Below are 10,653 nucleotides of genomic sequence, written 5' to 3' on the forward strand. Positions count from 1 at the left end.
GAAAGCAGAGATTAAAAAAATAAGAAAGGAAAAGTGAAATGTGACGATAAGAAAAACTCTGACAAACACAGAAATTCAATACCACATAGTAGGAGATAGGAAAACTAAAGTTTTTAGTAGCAAAATGATAAATAGGAAATGTTTTATGATGAAGATGCTTCTTAATTTTATTTAAAGTGAATAACAAGGCTATTGAATTCAGTAAAAAGGATAAAATAATATATGGGCCTGGACTGGGATAATACTAGCAATAACTTAGTGCAGGAGTAAATCTAAAACATAAGAGAGAAGAAAGAAATTTTTTAAAACACCGACACTGATTATGGGGACTTTTTACAAAATGAAGTTTATAAGGATACAAGTTTCTTTGCCAATAATTTTGGCACTAATGGTTGTACTACTTGTTGTACTAATAGAGGAACTAACAGTACCCTAATAGTGGTACTAGTGACAGAAATATTGAAAGTAAAAGGAGGTGGCTTAGTGTAAGTCGGTGATTTCATTTTTCATAATATTGCGTCTAAAGTGATTTAAAGTGAAGTGGGACATTTAATGGAGACACACTCTAAGCAAGAAAACTATGGGGACAGGATTCAAATGCAATATTTGGAATGAAAAAAACATTTCAGGGAGTTAATGACATGGAAGGATTATAAAGATATCAGAATGCACGGACTCTCTGTCATAAAAAATAAACAAGTAGAAAGTAAACCTTAAAAACATGTGCAATTATGCTAAGGCAAAAGTAAAGCTAATTAAAAAACATTTGAACAACAACAGCAAAATCAACTGATGTCACAGAAGCAAAGAAAAAACATCGAATGCAGCAGAAACTCTTGACTACAGAAAGGACTAAGAACAGGATGCTATCAAGAAAGAACTCAAGATTCAGGAGTGTCTTCCAAATAATGTTAGTATAAAAATAGAAGATAATAATCTACTTCGAAGACTACAACAGAATAGGAATGGAGGCCGTCAGCTACAAGTGCAGCAAGCCTGGTAATGAAAGGAGAGAATAAAATTGAAAGGTGGATAAAAATTAAATTATGTTATGCAAGGAGTTCTTTTAAAAGAATACTTTTGGGACGCCTGGGTGGCTCAGTTGGTTAAGCAGCTGCCTTCGGCTCAGGTCATGATCCCAGCGTCCTGGGATGGAGTCCCACATTGGGCTCCTTGCTCAGCAGGGAGCCTGCTTCTCCCTCTGCCTCTGCCTGCCATTCTGTCTGCCTGTGCTCACTCTCTCTCCCTCTCTCTCTCTGATAAATAAAAAATCTTTAAAAAAAAATAAATAAAAGAAAAACTTTTGGGGCGCCTGGGTGGCTTAGTGGATTAAAGCCTCTGCCTTCAGCTCGGGTCATGATCCCAGGGTCTTGGGATCCAGCCCCGCATCGGGCTCTCTGCTCGGCAGGGAGCCTGCTTCCTCCTCTCTCTGCCTGCTTTTCTGCCTACTTGTGATCTCTGTCAAATAAATAAATAAAATCTTTAAAAGAAAAACTTTTGACTGTTGGAAGTTAGAACTGAGAATGACTGGATTATGAAATAATTAATAAATCAAGGTCTTAAAACCTTGATGAATGGAAAAGCATGGAGTCTGGGGTACAGAAGGACAGACTAATTAGCAGTAGAAGAGCTGATATCTATTTCTCTAAGATCACAGAGTTACGTAAAAAGATGGATAAAGATATGTAGATATGAAGCTGATATTTGAACTAGATGAACTAAGTTTTTGACACCGATTAAAGGACTCTGGGCACTAACCAACATTTCTAAATCTACCTCCTGGTACCAATGTTGTTACTACCATCAGCACAATGGACAGATGGACTGTTACTTACAAGGATTTCTATCTATTTGGTTGTTACTTAGCTATCTGATTTTTTTCTTGGTTAAGTATTCCCCATTTTCTCCTGTTATCTATAAATAGGGTTCTTCCTACTTGAAAGATAACATCCAATTTAAAAAGCTGATATCCCATTCTTGGTTTAGGATATAGGCTTGGGGGGTGCCTGGGTGGTTCAGTGGGTTAAGCCGCTGCCTTCGGCTCAGGTCATGATCTCAGGGTTCTGGGATCAAGTCCCGCATCGGGCTCTCTGCTCAGCAGGGAGCCTGCTTCCCTTCCTCTCTCTCTGCCTGCCTCTCTGCCTACTTGTGATCTCTCTCTGTCAAATAAATAAATAAAATATTTTTTTAAAAAAAGGATATAGGCTTGGATGTTTATGATGGATCTCATAAGTGTGTCCTAAGCTGTCTTCAGGAACTCTGAGATATAGGAATGTTGATGCTAAGGTGGCAAAATAAAACTATCCATCTACAATGTTTTGAAGAAAAGGCATATCTTATCTCTGTACACAAACAAAATAAAACACCTCTGGTCCCCAAACTCAAAGCCCAATCTCAGATAAACACTTATAAAACACATTTTGACATTTGGGGGAAGAGTTATTGTAATCTGCATTAATTACAAAGCCTTACTTATCTAAGGAGACAAGTCTTCTACAATTGCCATCACATCCCTTACAGTGTCTGATAATGATCTGGTTCTTTTCGTTCCTACAAGGTAAAGTTCACCAGCACCTCCTCCAATGTCCCTGGTTCCTAACACATCAAATAACTACTCACTAAAGGATCATTCATGCAATCATTTATGATGGAAAGAGTAAAGCTAAGAACTGAAAATACCAAAGTGGAGGGCTAGCAAGTTGTTCAAAGATGATTTACAGTTCTAAGTTTAAAAAAAAAAAAAGTGGTTAAAAGTGCATTATTTGGCGACACTACATATCTGTTGAGAGTACAAAGAAGCAAAACAAGAGGAGAGAATGAGAACATTGCAATACGTAAAAGAATAAGGATGGAAGATTTTCCCAACTGATGACTTATAGATTCAAGAAGTCCTAAGCCAAAAGCAAGCCAAATACAAAGAAAAGCATATCCAACGATATCACAGTCGAACTTCTGAAAATCAGGGACAAAAGAAAAATCTTAAAAGCAGTGTAAGAGGGGCACCTGGGTGGCTCAGTGGGTTAAAGCCTCTGCCTTCGGCTCAGGTCATGATATCAGGGTCCTGGGATCAAGCCCTGCATCAGGCTTTCTGCTCAGCAGGGAGCCTGCTTCTCCCCCTCTCTCTCTGCCTGCCTCTCTGCCTACTTGTGATCTCTATCTGATAAATAAATAAAATCTTAAAAAAAAAAAAAGCAGTGTAAGAAAATAGGCATGGTCACCTCAAAATAGCAACCCTCTGCTCACTTCTCAGCAGTTAAAGAGAACCAACTGAAAATGTACGTTTCTGGATGGAAAGACTCAATATCTTAAAGACGCCAGCACTCTCATGTGAGTTGAAGGTACCCCTCCCCACCCGAATGTGCTGAAGTCCTAACCCTCAGGACCTCAGAATGTGACCTTACTTGGAAAGAGTTGTCAGTACAGATAGAGATGAGGTCATAAGAGAGTAGGGTAAGCCCCTTGTAAGTCATGTGAAGACACAGACACACAGGGAGTACACCAAGTGACCATGAAAGCAGAGATTAGTTATGTAGCTGTAATCAAGAAATGCCAGAGACTGAGGGCAAACTGCCAGAAGTAAGGATTCCCATACAGGTTTCAGACACAGGATAGCCCTCCTGACACCTGGATTTTGGACTTCCAGCCTCCAGAATTATGGGACAATACATCTCTATTGTTTTAAGCCACCCACTTTGTGGTATTTCACTAAAGCAGCCCTACAAAACTGATATGCCTCCCAATTTTACTTATAGAATATGCATTTTTATTTTTTTCTAAAGATTTTATTTATTTATTTGACAGAGAGAGATCACAAGTAGGCAGAGCGGCAGGCAGAGAGAGAGAAGAGGAAGCAGGCTCCCTGCTGAGCAGAGAGCCTGATGCGGGGCTCGATCCCAGGACCCAGAGACCGAGACATGAGCCCAAGGCAGCGGCTTAACCCACTGAGCCATCCAGGCTCCCTGCATTTTTCAAAACGAAAACAAAATGAGGCCAACCAGGGATGCACCCATCCTATGTAACAAAATATTGAAACAGGGTAGTCCTGACACAAGAACAGACAGAAAAAATTATGAAAATGAATAATGAGCCTAGAAATAGGTCCACTCTTTTTAGGGATGTAATGCATGAGAAATGTGGCATGTCAAATATTTGGGGAAAGATGAAGATTCAATAAATGATCTTAGGACAAGTGGCCTATCCACTGAGGGAAAAAATAAATTTAACATAATTGCCTTAAATTGTTGGTGAATTAGAGTGAAACATTAAAATAACCAGAAAACATATCAGAAAAATATTTTTATAATCTTGCAGTGGGAAAATCCCTTAAAAATGTAAAACCTGGAGGTTATATAGAAAAAGACTAAGATCTGACTATGCAAACCTACAAGGCAATCAATGAAACTAAGAGAAAAGCTATACTGGAAGTAAATATTCACAACTTAATAAAACAAAAGGATTATTAGCTGTATTATATAGAATTTCTATAAGTCAATTAGGAGAAAATATAATGCAATACAAATGTGAGCAAAGAAAACAAGCAGAAAAATTACAGAAGAAACACAAATGGCCAAAACAAATGAAAAGATTTTCAACCTCACTTTTAATCATGGGAACACAAATTAAAATGAGACCTCATTTTTCAAACATCAGATTGGCAAAAATGTTAAAATACAGATAATATCCTGTATTGCTTATGTGTGTGGGGAAACGGGTGCTCTCATACAACATTAAGTGGGTTTTTAAACTGCAATAGCCTTTCAGGGAGGGGATTTTTTCTGAAAAAAACACTTATTTATATGTATTAAAGTCTCATTACAATCACACCAAATTTATCTTTGTTCCAATCATATATTTTAATAATAATTATGTTACCAGCAAAAATTAACCTGTGGCACATTATACTTCCTCTATTATTATCTTTATTATACTTCAGTGTTCTACTTTCAATGTTCTCGTTTTCTTCCTAGAGTACAATCTTCTTGAGGACAGTGACACTGTCTAACTTACTCTTCTGTCTTTAGCTCCACACACAGAACCTGGCATGTATAACACACCCAATAAATATGTCTTGAGTGAGTGAGACTTCTCTCGATTCCCAGTCCAGTGGCCTTCATACAACAGTATGATGCCAGTTACACCTGCTCCCTTAAAGAAGTATGACTTAAGACACTATTCTTCCCTATGTCTTAAGAGTCAATCAAAGTATACAGACTGTTTTATGATATTACCATAAAAAATTCAGAGTGAACAGGATTAGGATCCTAAAATATCATCTGATCTGTCCCCCTTCTATGCAGACCTACCTACAGCTAAACCATCAGAAATTAGATTTTTCATGCCAGCATTTATGGAACATCTTCTAACTGCAAAGGAAGTTTAGAGTTAATGTTTCCTGTGGTCAGCTTTCCTATTTCTTTAAGTTGTTTTTTTTTTTTTTTAAGATTTTATTTATTTGTCAGAGAGAGAGCGCGAGCGAAAGTGAGCACAGGCAGACAGAGTGGAAGGCAGAGTCAGAGGGAGAAGCAGGCTCCCCGCGGAGCAAGGAGCCCGATGTGGGACTCGATCCCAGGACGCTGGGATCATGACCCGAGCCGAAGGCAGCTGCTTAACCAACTGAGCCACCCAGGCGTCCCTCAGCTTTCCTATTTCTGGGCAAGGACTATAATCACCTATTTTTTTTAAAGCCCCATGTACTTGGTAGGGTGCATTTTGGATGTTTCAGTGAGCACTTGTTGATTGAATTCTACAAATTGATATTTATTCCTTTTTTAGCTTACTTTCTGGAAGCCTGCATCTCTGAATTCCAAACTATACCTCTGCTGTTGCTGAACCTGTGAGATTTCTGGATCTGAGCAGCCAGACAGAACCCATGACAACCCCCCAAAAAAGTCATTATAGACCCTGTCTCTCTTCCTAGTATACTGGTGACCTGACACCTGTCATTAAAACTCTCTGTGGTTACAGTTCTCTCAACTCAGAACCATCCCCACAATTCAGCCAGGCAAAGATAGTGACTCTTCTATTCTTTCCCATGTTCCTCAGATCATCTAACTGTGAATTCTTTGTTTGTTTGTTTGTTTGTTTGTTTTTTGTGGGGGCTGACTCTGATATTGTTAGAGAAGTAGAGACAAGAAGATGAACACAGGACCAGATGCTAGAGGCTTTTACCTTCAGAACCTTGCAAACAAGGTCACGATATCAGCCATTTGAGCTAGAAAGAGGTTTGGGAAACATGACAACTAATTCCCCAGTTTTCCCAAGACACAATTCAAGCCAGCAGGAGTTAAGAAATTGGCCTAAGGTCACATAGCTAGCTAGCCACGGGCAGCGCTAGCACTATAGCCTCTCTCCCATTCTCAAGTTCAGAATTATTTCTCTCCGTTTAAAAATCGTCCAAATGACAAGAATGACCAAAAGTGTATTCTGAATTATCAGTCAAATTCAGAGATAAATATAATTTTAAAAATCAGGGGTTTAGAGGTCTTAGCAATGGGCTATTCAAGTTTTCCTGAATCTTTCTAAAGACATGAATACATTATAAACTAAGTGTTGAAATATTGATGAACATAACAATGTATCCATTTTTAATCAAACAGGTAGATAGCTGTAAACTTTTTTTTTAAGATTTTATTTATTTATTTGACAGACAGAGATCACAAGTAGGCAGAGAGGCAGGCGGTGGGGTGGGGGTGAGGGGGAAGCAGGCTCCCCACTGAGCAGAGAGCCTGATGACATGGGGCTCGAACCCAGGACCCTGGGTCATGACCTGAACCAAAGGCAAAGGCTTTAACCCACTGAGCCACCCAGGTGCCCAGCTGTAAACATTTTAAATGGACAGCCTCCCAGCTGACATGCAACTTGAATGCCTGTTAAGCAACTCTCCACTCATAAATGACAATGGGATCCATACACAACTGAAATCAATATGCATTTCAATGGTCTTAGCTCAAGCTGATAATACAGATATCAAAGCTTTGAGAATTGCCTAGGTGTCTTGTCTTTTCTATGTTTGAAATAAACTAAACTGAAAATGAGACACACTTGGAAGAGAAGGAAATCCTATACATTTAGCTGTTTCAAGAGGGCATAGTGGAGCTCTTCGAACAGAAATCCCTTGGAAGGGGCGCCTGGGTGGCTCAGTGGGTTAAGCTGCTGCCTTCGGCTCAGGTCATGATCTCAGGGTCCTGGGATCGAGTCCCACATCGGGCTCTCTGCTCAGCGGAGAGCCTGCTTCCCTTCCTCTCTCTGTGATCTCGTCCGTTCTTCTCTCCTACTGTGATCTCTCTCTGTCAAATAAATAAATAAAATCTTTTAAAAAAAAAAAAAAAAAAAAGAAATCCCTTGGAAGTCAAGAAAGATAGACGCATGAAACTGTAGAGATTTCTTCCAAGGTATAACAGTGTTGGTGGGTAATATATCATTTATAATTTTTTAAACCTGCATTTGAATTTTTCTGGAAAAATTACTGTTCTCGATATATCTATTTAAAAAAAATGTATGAACAACAGAAATACCAAGAATTTTACCCAGTGATTATCCCAGACACTGGTCTGGGTACATGAGAAGTGGGATCTAATGCACAAGTAGAGGGGTTGGCCATAAATGAGAGGAAAGACTACATGGAAATACTTCTAGAAAGGTTGCTTAATGTGAGGGTGGAGAGCCTTTGGAAGTTCTTTTCTGGCTGTTCTCTTCTCTCAGTGAAACAGGAAGCAGGATCATCACCGGAGGGTGATCATGAGGAAGGACCTGGAGGTCTGATGTGAGTAACATGTTAGTTACTGCCACATAGTTGGCAGGAACGGGAGAGTAAAGAAAACAGAGAAATAGGGGCACCTGGGTGGCTCAGTGGGTTAAGCCTCTGCCTTCAGCTCAGGTCATGATCTCAGGATCCTGGGATCCAGGCTCTCTGCTCCACAGGTAGCCTGCTCCCCACCCCCTGCCTGCCTCTCTGCCTGCTTGTGATCTCTGTCAAATAAATAAATAAAATCTTAAAAAAAAAAGAAAAAGAAAAAGAAAAGAAAACAGGGAAATCATCTTTCACCTGGATTGCTGCCTTAGTTCCTAACTAAATGTCCTATGTCTGCTCCTGCATGGGAGGAGCCATATAATACATAACATATAAGCCAAATCGGGTCACTTCTCTCCTCAAAATCCTCCAACAAAAATTGGTAAATTGCATGTAAATTATATCACAGTAGAGCTGATTAAACAATAACTACTATAGCCAACTGCCTGGCCTGTGGCTTCTCCTCTCACTTTGAGTAAAAGCCAAATTCCTACACAGCCCTGTGTGATCTGGACCCCTCTTACCTTTCCCAACATCTACTATGCTGTTACTCTTCTGTCCACAATGGCCTGCATAAAGGCTTAACACATTTGAACCTCTGGGCCTTTGCAATTGCTGTTCTCTCTGCCTAAGAACCCCCAGCCCAACCTCATATATGTGCAATGCTCACCTTCCCATTTTCTTAAAAAGTCTCTACTCAATGTCACACTCATGAAATAACAGGTGTCCTTGGCTCTCCCTAAACCTGTTACTCTAGTGTAGTTTCCTCGGCAAGCCACTATCTGACACACTTATATTTACTTGTTTATTGTCTGTGTGCCCACCCTAGACATTAGTTCTGTGTACACAGGGACTTTGCTTTGTTCACTGCTGTATCCCCAGTGCTTCAAACATTACCTGGCAAAAAAGCAGGCCCTCCATTAACATTTATTCAATGAGTTTAAGAAAGAAAGACCTTTCCTCCCGCTGGGCAAAGAGATGATATTTCAGGAAAGGAAAAGTAAAACCAAGTTGCATTAAGATTTACTTGTATGTTTTATGTGCACAAAGTTGCCAGACAGGCTCAAGAAAGTATGCCACGTGGAGTGAAGTGTGAGATGGAAAAAAGCCTGCTGTTTCCTCAGTTTCAATTCTCAAATGCTTCTCATAAGTGAGCATCTTGTTACGCTAGGATTTATTTCAATATTTAAAGAATATATTTGGGGAGTGCCTGGGTGGCTCAGTCAGTTAGGTGTCTGCCTTCAGCCCAGGCCCTGATCCTAGGGTCCAGGGATTGAGTCCCATATCAGGATCCCTGCTCTATGGGGAGTCTGCTTCTCCTTCTGCCTCTCCACTCATTCTCTCAATCCCTCTCTCCCTCAAATAAATAAATAAAATCTTTTTTAAGTGATTGTCTTATAAAAAAGTAAAGAACATATTTGGGTACATTTATACATGTATTACTGCATAATTGCATACATTAATGTGTACATATAAATTATGAGCAGTTTAAGAAAATTTCAAAGGATATTTAACAACATGTGATTTTTCAAACTTCAGGTAGGCACTTTAGAAATTAAAACCAGCTTAAGCTACAAACTGGCCTTGAAAGTTTTGCTCACCAAAGACTATGTGGTCAGATCTTTCTTCTTAATGCCATCTTGCCTAGTCAACTAGAGACCTGAGAAGGCAGAGCTGAAAAAGACAAGGGCGTTGAGAAATCGGGATTGTCTTTATGGGAACCCTGTCTGACTATCTAGATGTGAATGAGAACAATCACTGCTCTTCATAGCCCACAGAAAGTAGGGAAGCAATTCCACAGCTTCTTACAGAAGAGGCTTCAGAAATCTGCCTACAAAACAACAAACCAAAAAATCTCTGGAGAAACTGCTTTTCAGAAGAAAGAGCAAAGAAATGGATGTCAGAAGACCTAGATCCTACATTTGGGGGATGGGGGGGTGCTACTAAGTTCCTAGATCAGTTTTCTTCTAACTCCCAAACAAGGTCTGGAGCGGCCGTCCCTGCCCCTTTGAGTACCTAATCACGGCCAAAAGACCCGCAGCCTCACGCTCCGTGCTCGTGACCTACCCCCAGCTCCCAACCCACAAGTGACAGCCCAAACCGCGACCCTTAGGGCTGGGATGCCCAGCCAGAGCTCTGCCTCCCTCCAATCCAGACACAGCCCTATACCCGCTAAAACCCAATGCGGAGACCAGGTGACCCCCTTGCACTGAACTCAGACGTGAATCCGGACCTCCAATTCTCCCATCTTTCTTCCGCCCCCGCCCCTGAGCCAGGAAGACGCGCTTTCCAGCCCCTCGCGCCCCTGCCCCACCCTCCGGGGTCGTGAGGTGTCCTGAGCAGAGATCCCTCTCCAATTACCACCGGGGTGCAGGCGTCAAGGAAAGAACAATCTCACCAGGCCAAGGAGAAATGAACTTCCCCCGACTATCCAGAGCCCCCTACCCCGCAAGCCAGGAAGCGCGCCTGCGCACGCGGCCGCCTAGAACTACATTTCCCAGCATGCTCTGCAAAGGCCGTGCGTCCGCCAGCGGCATCTCCTACCCGCTTCGGAGTTGCCTTTCGGTCTCCTGGCTACTTGGAAGCGGGGGTGGCCTTCTTCCGTTATTTAAGTAAAAAGGAAAAAGGGATGGAAGAAAACTTTTTTCTTTTCTAACAGGCAAATATGAATCCGAAAGGATGCAGGTTTTTCGTTAACCTTTTCATAAAAGGAACGCCTATTCATTATATTAATAGATGAATATAATCTTTTATTCAACAAGTAAGTTAAAAATGGCGGGAAAAAAACAACCCCAAACTAGATGGAATTCCTTAACAAAGACATAATCACTATAAACAATGGTATACACACAGTATTCTAAAAG

The 10,653-nt window shown here is 40.7% G+C and overlaps 1 protein-coding gene across 2 annotated transcripts in view; it reads right to left on the reverse strand.

Moving 5' to 3' along the window:
• The window catches only part of LOC309847141 (lipocalin Can f 6.0101-like), a 35,150-nt gene extending 24,882 nt beyond the window's left edge, over positions 1-10,268 (reverse strand). The window contains exons 1-2 of one of the 2 annotated variants that reach the window (XM_082697027.1): positions 10,188-10,268; positions 9,391-9,463 (exon numbers count right to left, since the gene is read on the reverse strand). The gene's annotated coding sequence lies outside the window, so the exon portion shown is untranslated. The remainder of the gene's footprint in view (positions 1-9,390; positions 9,464-10,187) is intronic. The other variant, XM_082697028.1, reaches the window with a different exon arrangement.
• Positions 10,269-10,653: the final 385 nt, after the last annotated feature.

Source organism: Mustela nivalis (assembly GCF_964662115.1).
Source record: "Mustela nivalis genome assembly, chromosome: 13".
Taxonomy (NCBI): domain Eukaryota; kingdom Metazoa; phylum Chordata; class Mammalia; order Carnivora; family Mustelidae; genus Mustela; species Mustela nivalis.